Here is a 6,000-nt window from a genome sequence, read left to right on the forward strand (position 1 = left end):
CTGCAGCATCAGAACTTGATGCCCTGCATCTCAGCTGCTCCAACTGTGGCTAAAATGGGCCAACTTACAGCTCAGGCTGTTGCTTCAGAGGGTGCAAGCCCCCAGCCTTGATGACTTACACATGGTATTGGGCCTGCAGGTACACAGAAGTCAAGAATTCAGGTTTGGGAACTCCCACCTAGATTTCAGAGGATCTATGTAAATGCCTGGATGTGCAGACAGAAGTTTGCTGCAGGGGTTCAACCCTAATGGAGAACCTCTGCTAGGGCAGCGCAGAGGGAAATGTGGGGTCGGAGCCCCCACACAGAGTTCCCCCTGGGGCACCACCTACTGGACCTGCAAGAAGACAGCCACTGTCCTCCATTCCTCAGAATGGTAGATCCACTGACAGCTTGCACTCTGTGCCTGGAAAAGCCGCAGACACTCAATGCCAACCTGTGAAAGCAGCCAGAAGAGAGGCTGTACCCTGCAAAGTCACAGGGTCGGAGCTGCCCAAGGCCACGGGAGCCTATTTCTTGCATCAATGTGACCTGGATGTGAGACATGGAGTCAAAACAGATCATTTTGGAACTTTAAGGTTTAATGACTGCCCTATTGGATTTCGGACTTGATTGGGGCCTGTAGACCCTTGGTGTTGGCCGGTTTATCCCATTTGGAAAGGATGTATTTACTCAAAGCCTGTACCTACATTAGATGTAAGAAGTAACTAACTTGCTTTCGATTTTACAGGCTCCTATGTAGAAGGGACTTGCCTTGTCTCAGATGAGACTTTGGACTTGGACTTTTGTGTTAATGCTGAAATGAGCTAAGACTTTGGAGGACTATTGGAAAGGCATGATTGGTTTTGAAATGTGAGGGCATGAGATTTGGGAGTGTCCAGGTTTGGCTGTGTCCCCACTCAAATCTCATCTTGAATTTTGGTTCCCATAAACCCCATGTGTTGTGGGAGGGACACACGGAATTGAATCACACACATGATTCAATTTACCTATGATAGGAGGTGATTGAATCATGCAGGCAGTTATCCCCGTGCTGTTCTCGTGATAGTGAGTGAATTCTCATGAGATCTGATGGTTTTATAAGGGGCTTTTCCATCTTTGCTTGGCACTTCTTCCGTCCCCCACATGAAGAAGGACGTGTTTGCTTCCGCTTCCACCATGATTTAAGTTTCCTGAGGCCTCCCCAGCCCTACAGAACTGTGAGTCAATTAAATCAATTTCCTTTACTAATTATCCAGTCTTAGATATGTCCTTATGAGAGACAGGACTAGCTGGATTTCCTAGGCCGACTAAGAATCCCTAAGCCTAGCTGGGAAGGTGACCACATCCACCTTTAAACACGGGGCTTGCAACTTAGCTCACATCCGACCAATCAGGTAATAAAAAAAAGCTCACTAAAATGCTAATTAGGCAAAAACAGGAGGTAAAGAAATAGCCAATCATCTATCACCTGAGAGCACAGCTGGAGGGACAATGATCAGGATATAAACCCAGGCATTCGAGCCAGCAACATCTACCCTCTTTGGGTCCCCTCCCTTTGTATGGGAGCTCTGTTTTCACTCTATTTCACTTTATTAAATCTTGCAACTGCACTCTTTCGGTCCGTGTTTGTTTGTTTGTTTGTTTTGAGACGGAGTCTTGCTCTGTCACCCAGGCTGGAGTGCAGTGGCGCAATCTCGGCTCACTGCAAGCTCCGCCTCCCGTGTTCACGCCATTCTCCTGCCTCAGCCTCTCCGAGTAGCTGGGACTACAGGCGCCTGCGACCACGCCCGGCTAATTTTTTGTATTTTTAGTAGAGACGGGGTTTCACCGTGGTCTCGATCTCCTGACCTCGTGATCCGCCTGCCTCGGCCTCCCAAAGTGCTGGGATTACAAGTGTGAGCCACCGCACCCGGCCTGGTCCGTGTTTGTTATGGCTCGAGCTGAGCTTTCGCTCGCCGCCCACCACTGCTGTTTGCTGCCGTCGCAGACCCACCTTGATTTCCAGCCCTCCGGATCCTGCAGGGTGTCCGCTGTGCTCCTGATCCAGTGAGGCACCCATTGCCACTCCCGATTGGGCTAAAGACTTGCCATTGTTCCTGCACAGCTAAGTGCCTGGGTTCGTCCTAATCGAGCTGAACACTAGTCACTGGGTTCCACAGTTCTCTTCCATGACCCACAACTTCTAATAGAGCTATAACACTCACCGCATGGCCGAAGATTGCATTCTTGGAATCTGTGAGGCCAATAACCCCAGGTCAGAGAACACAAGGCTTGCCACCATCTTGGAAGCAGCTCGCTTGGGAACTCTGGGAGCAAGGACCCCCCGGCAACATTCTGGCGACCACGAAGCGTCCTCCAAAGTGGTGAGTAATATTGTACCACTTTTGCTTGCTATTCTGTCCTATCCTTCCTTAGAATTGGAGGAAAATACTGGGCACCTGTCAGCCAGTTAAAAATGATTAGCGTGGCCGCCGGACTTAAGACTCAGGTGTGAGTCTATCTGAGGTTGGGAGCCTACAACCAGCTTCTACTTTCAGTTTTCTTGGGGAAGCCGAGGGCCGACTAAAGGCAGAAAGCTGTCATCCTGAACTCCTGGCATTAACTCATTGAGATCATGGCACAGCCAGAAGCCTCTACTCAACCGTCGCCCATGTGTGCACCCCTACCTTTACTTTTGACCCATACCTCCTGGCTCCCAACCACGACTTTCTTGAAACTGTAGCCCCAAAATTCTCCTTACCTCTGAATCTACTTCCTCTGATCCCTGCCTCCTAGGCACTAAGGGTTCAGACTTTCATTTCCTCTAGCAAGTTGTATCTCCAAAGGGATCTAAGGAAGCTCTAGGCTGCATCCTTAGGCATCTGGACAATAAACCCAGGGAGTCTTATCCCTGGTGTCCTTCCCGATTTAGGTATACAACTCTCGACATGGGCAGTTAGGTGGGACCCGTTCTCCACCACCTTTGCCAGGTCCCCAAGTTTGTAAATGGCTAAGAGAGAGATGGAGGAGAGCAAGAAAGACGGAGGAGAGCGAGAAAGACGGAGGAGAGAGAGAAAGACGGAGGAGAGCGAGAAAGACGGAGGAGAGCGAGAAAGATGGAGGAGAGAGAGAAAGATGGAGGAGAGAGAGGAGAGAGAGAGGAGAGAGAGAAAGATGGAGGAGAGAGAGGAGAGAGAGAGGAGAGAGAGAAAGATGGAGGAGAGAGAGGAGAGAGAGAGGAGAGAGAGAGAGAGAGGAGAGGGAGAGAGGGAAGAGAGGGAGGAGAGAGAGGGGGAGGAGAGAGATGGAGGAGAGAGAGACGGAGGAGAGAGAGAGACGGAGGAGAGAGAGAGAGACAGAGGAGAAAGATGGAGGAGAGAGAGAGACAGAGGAGAGAGACAGAAAAAGAGAGTCAAAGAGAAAGATAGTAATAGTAGAAAACAGTGTGCCTTATTCCTTTAAAAGCCAGGGTAAATTTAAAACCTATAATTGATAATTGAAGGTCTTCTCCGTGACCCCATAACACTCCAATACTACCTTGTTGTCAGTGTAAACAAGGGCGTAGCCTGAAAACACTGAGACCACTGACAACCTGTAGCTTTCCTATCAAAAACCCTTAACCCAGTAACCCGCAGATGCATTCCATCTGCAGTGGCAACTGCTTTGCTCACAGAAGAAAGTAGAAAAGAAACTTTTAGAGGAAACCTCATTGTGAGCACACCTCACCAGTTCAGAATTATCCTAAGTCAAAAAAGGAAAAAGGTAGCATACTAACTCAAAAATCTTAAAGTATGGGGCTATCCTGTTAGAAAAAGGTAATTTAACACCAACCACTGATAATTCCCTTAACCCAGCAGATTTCCTAACAGGGGATTTAAATCTTAATTACTATACAAAGGTCCTACCAGACCTAGGAGGAACTCCCTTCAGGACAGGATGATAGAAGGTTCCTCCCAGGTGACTGAGGAAAAAACCACAGTGGGTATTCAGTAATTGATAGGGAGACTCTTCTGGAAGCAGAGTTAGAAAAATTGCCTAATAATTGGTCTCCTCAAATGTGTGAGCTGTTTGCACTCAGCCAAGCCTTAAAGTACCTACAGAATCAAAAAAGACTACTCAATCCTGACTCAGAAGGTTACCTACACCCTCTCTGAAATGAATTTGAATAAGAACTGTTTATGGGAATGCAACTTGATGGGGCAGCTGGGTTGTTATGAAATAGGAACCCAGCCCAGCTCTAGGACTCACCCCTGAGCACAAAGGCGATGTTGGGCACCCTGGTAAAGGACCACTAGAATCCAGCAGCCCAGACCCCTTTCTCTGTGGTCAAGAAAGGTGGGAAAAGGGGCGCAGGACTGCTGCATCAGTGAGCATAACTAATCTGATAAGCAGAAGTCAATGGGTGGTTGCGCACCCTGGAAAGGAATAAGCATTAGTACCATAGAGGACACTCTAGGACTAATGCTCATCGCAAAATGCCTAGGGGTGCTGGCATCCCTGTGTTCTTGGTTCCCCACCAAGGCAAAAAATGCCCCTAAGATGTATTCTGGAGAATTGAGGCAAGTTTGACCCTCAGACGCTAAGAAAGAAACGACTTAAATTCATCTGCAGTACCACCTGGCCACAGTGTCCTCTTCAAGAGGGAGAAACCTGGCCTCCTGGGGGAAGTATAAAGTATAACACCATCTTACAGCTAGACCTCTTTTGTAGAAAATAAGGCAAATGGAGTGGAATGCCAAACACACAAACTTTCTTTTCATTAAGAGACAATATGCTTATGTAAAAAGTGTGATTTATGCCCTACAGGAAGCCCTCAGAGTCTACCTCCCTACCCCAGCAAGCCCCCGACTCCTTCCCCAACTAATAAGGACCCCCCTTTAACCCAAACTGTCCAAAAAGAGATAGACAAAGGGGTAAACAGTGAACCAAAGAGTGCCAATATTCCCCGATTATGCCCCCACCAAGCAGTGGGAGGAGAATTCGGCCCAGCCAGAGTGCATGTACTTTTTTCTCTCTCAGACTTAAAGCAAATTAAAATAGACGTAGGTAAATTCTCAGATAACCCTGATGGCTATATTGATGTTTTACAAGGATTAGGACAATCCTTTGATCTGACATGGAGAGATATAATGTTACTGCTAAATCAGACACTAACCCCAAATGAGAGAAGTGCCGCCATAACTGCAGCCCAAGGGTTTGGCGATCTCTGGTGTCTCAGTCAGGTCAATGACAGGATGACAACAGAGGAAAGAGAATGATTCCCCACAGCCCAGCAGGCAGTTCCCAGTTTAGATCCCCACTGGGACACAGAATCAGAACATGGAGATTGGTGTCGCAGATATTTGTTAACTTGCATGCCAGAAGGACTTAAGGAAAACTAGGAAGAAGCCTATGAATTACTCAACGATGTCCACTATAACACAGGGAAAGGAAGAAAATCCTACTGCCTTTCTGGAGAGACTAAGGGAGGCGTTGAGGAAGCATACCTCCCTGTCACCTGACTCTGTTGAAGGCCAACTAATCTTAAAGGATAAGTTTATCACTCAGTCAGCTGCAGACATTAGAAAAAAAACTTCAAAAGTCTGCCTTAGGCCTGGAGCAAAACTTAGAAACCCTGTTGAACTTGGCAACCTCAGTTTTTATAATAGAGATCAGGAGGAGCAAGCAGAACGGGACAAACAGGATACAAAAAAGGCCACCGCTTTTGTCATGGCCCTCAGGCAAGCGGACTTTGGAGGCTCTGGAACACGGAAAGCCTGGGCAAATCGAATGCCTGATAGGGCTTGCTTCCAGTGTGGTCTACAAGGACACTTCAAAAAGATTGTCCAAGTAGAAATAACCCACCCCCTCGTCCATGCCCCTTATGCCAAGGGAATCACTGGAAGGCCCACTGCCCCAGGGAATGAAGGTCCTCTGAGTCAGAAGCCACTAACCAGATAATCGAGCAGCAGGACTAAGGGTGCCTGAGGCAAGTGCCAGCCCATGCCATCACCCTCACAGAGCCCCAGTTATGCTTGACCATTGAGGGCCAGGAGGTTAA

General features: G+C 48.0%; 1 pseudogene; it reads left to right on the top strand.

Moving 5' to 3' along the window:
* Positions 1 to 2,436: 2,436 nt before the first annotated feature.
* Positions 2,437 to 5,551, top strand: LOC129466779 (uncharacterized; annotated as a pseudogene).
* The last annotated feature ends 449 nt before the right edge of the window (positions 5,552 to 6,000 follow it).

Source organism: Symphalangus syndactylus, chromosome 17, assembly GCF_028878055.3.
Source record: "Symphalangus syndactylus isolate Jambi chromosome 17, NHGRI_mSymSyn1-v2.1_pri, whole genome shotgun sequence".
NCBI classification, from domain to species: Eukaryota; Metazoa; Chordata; class Mammalia; order Primates; family Hylobatidae; genus Symphalangus; species Symphalangus syndactylus.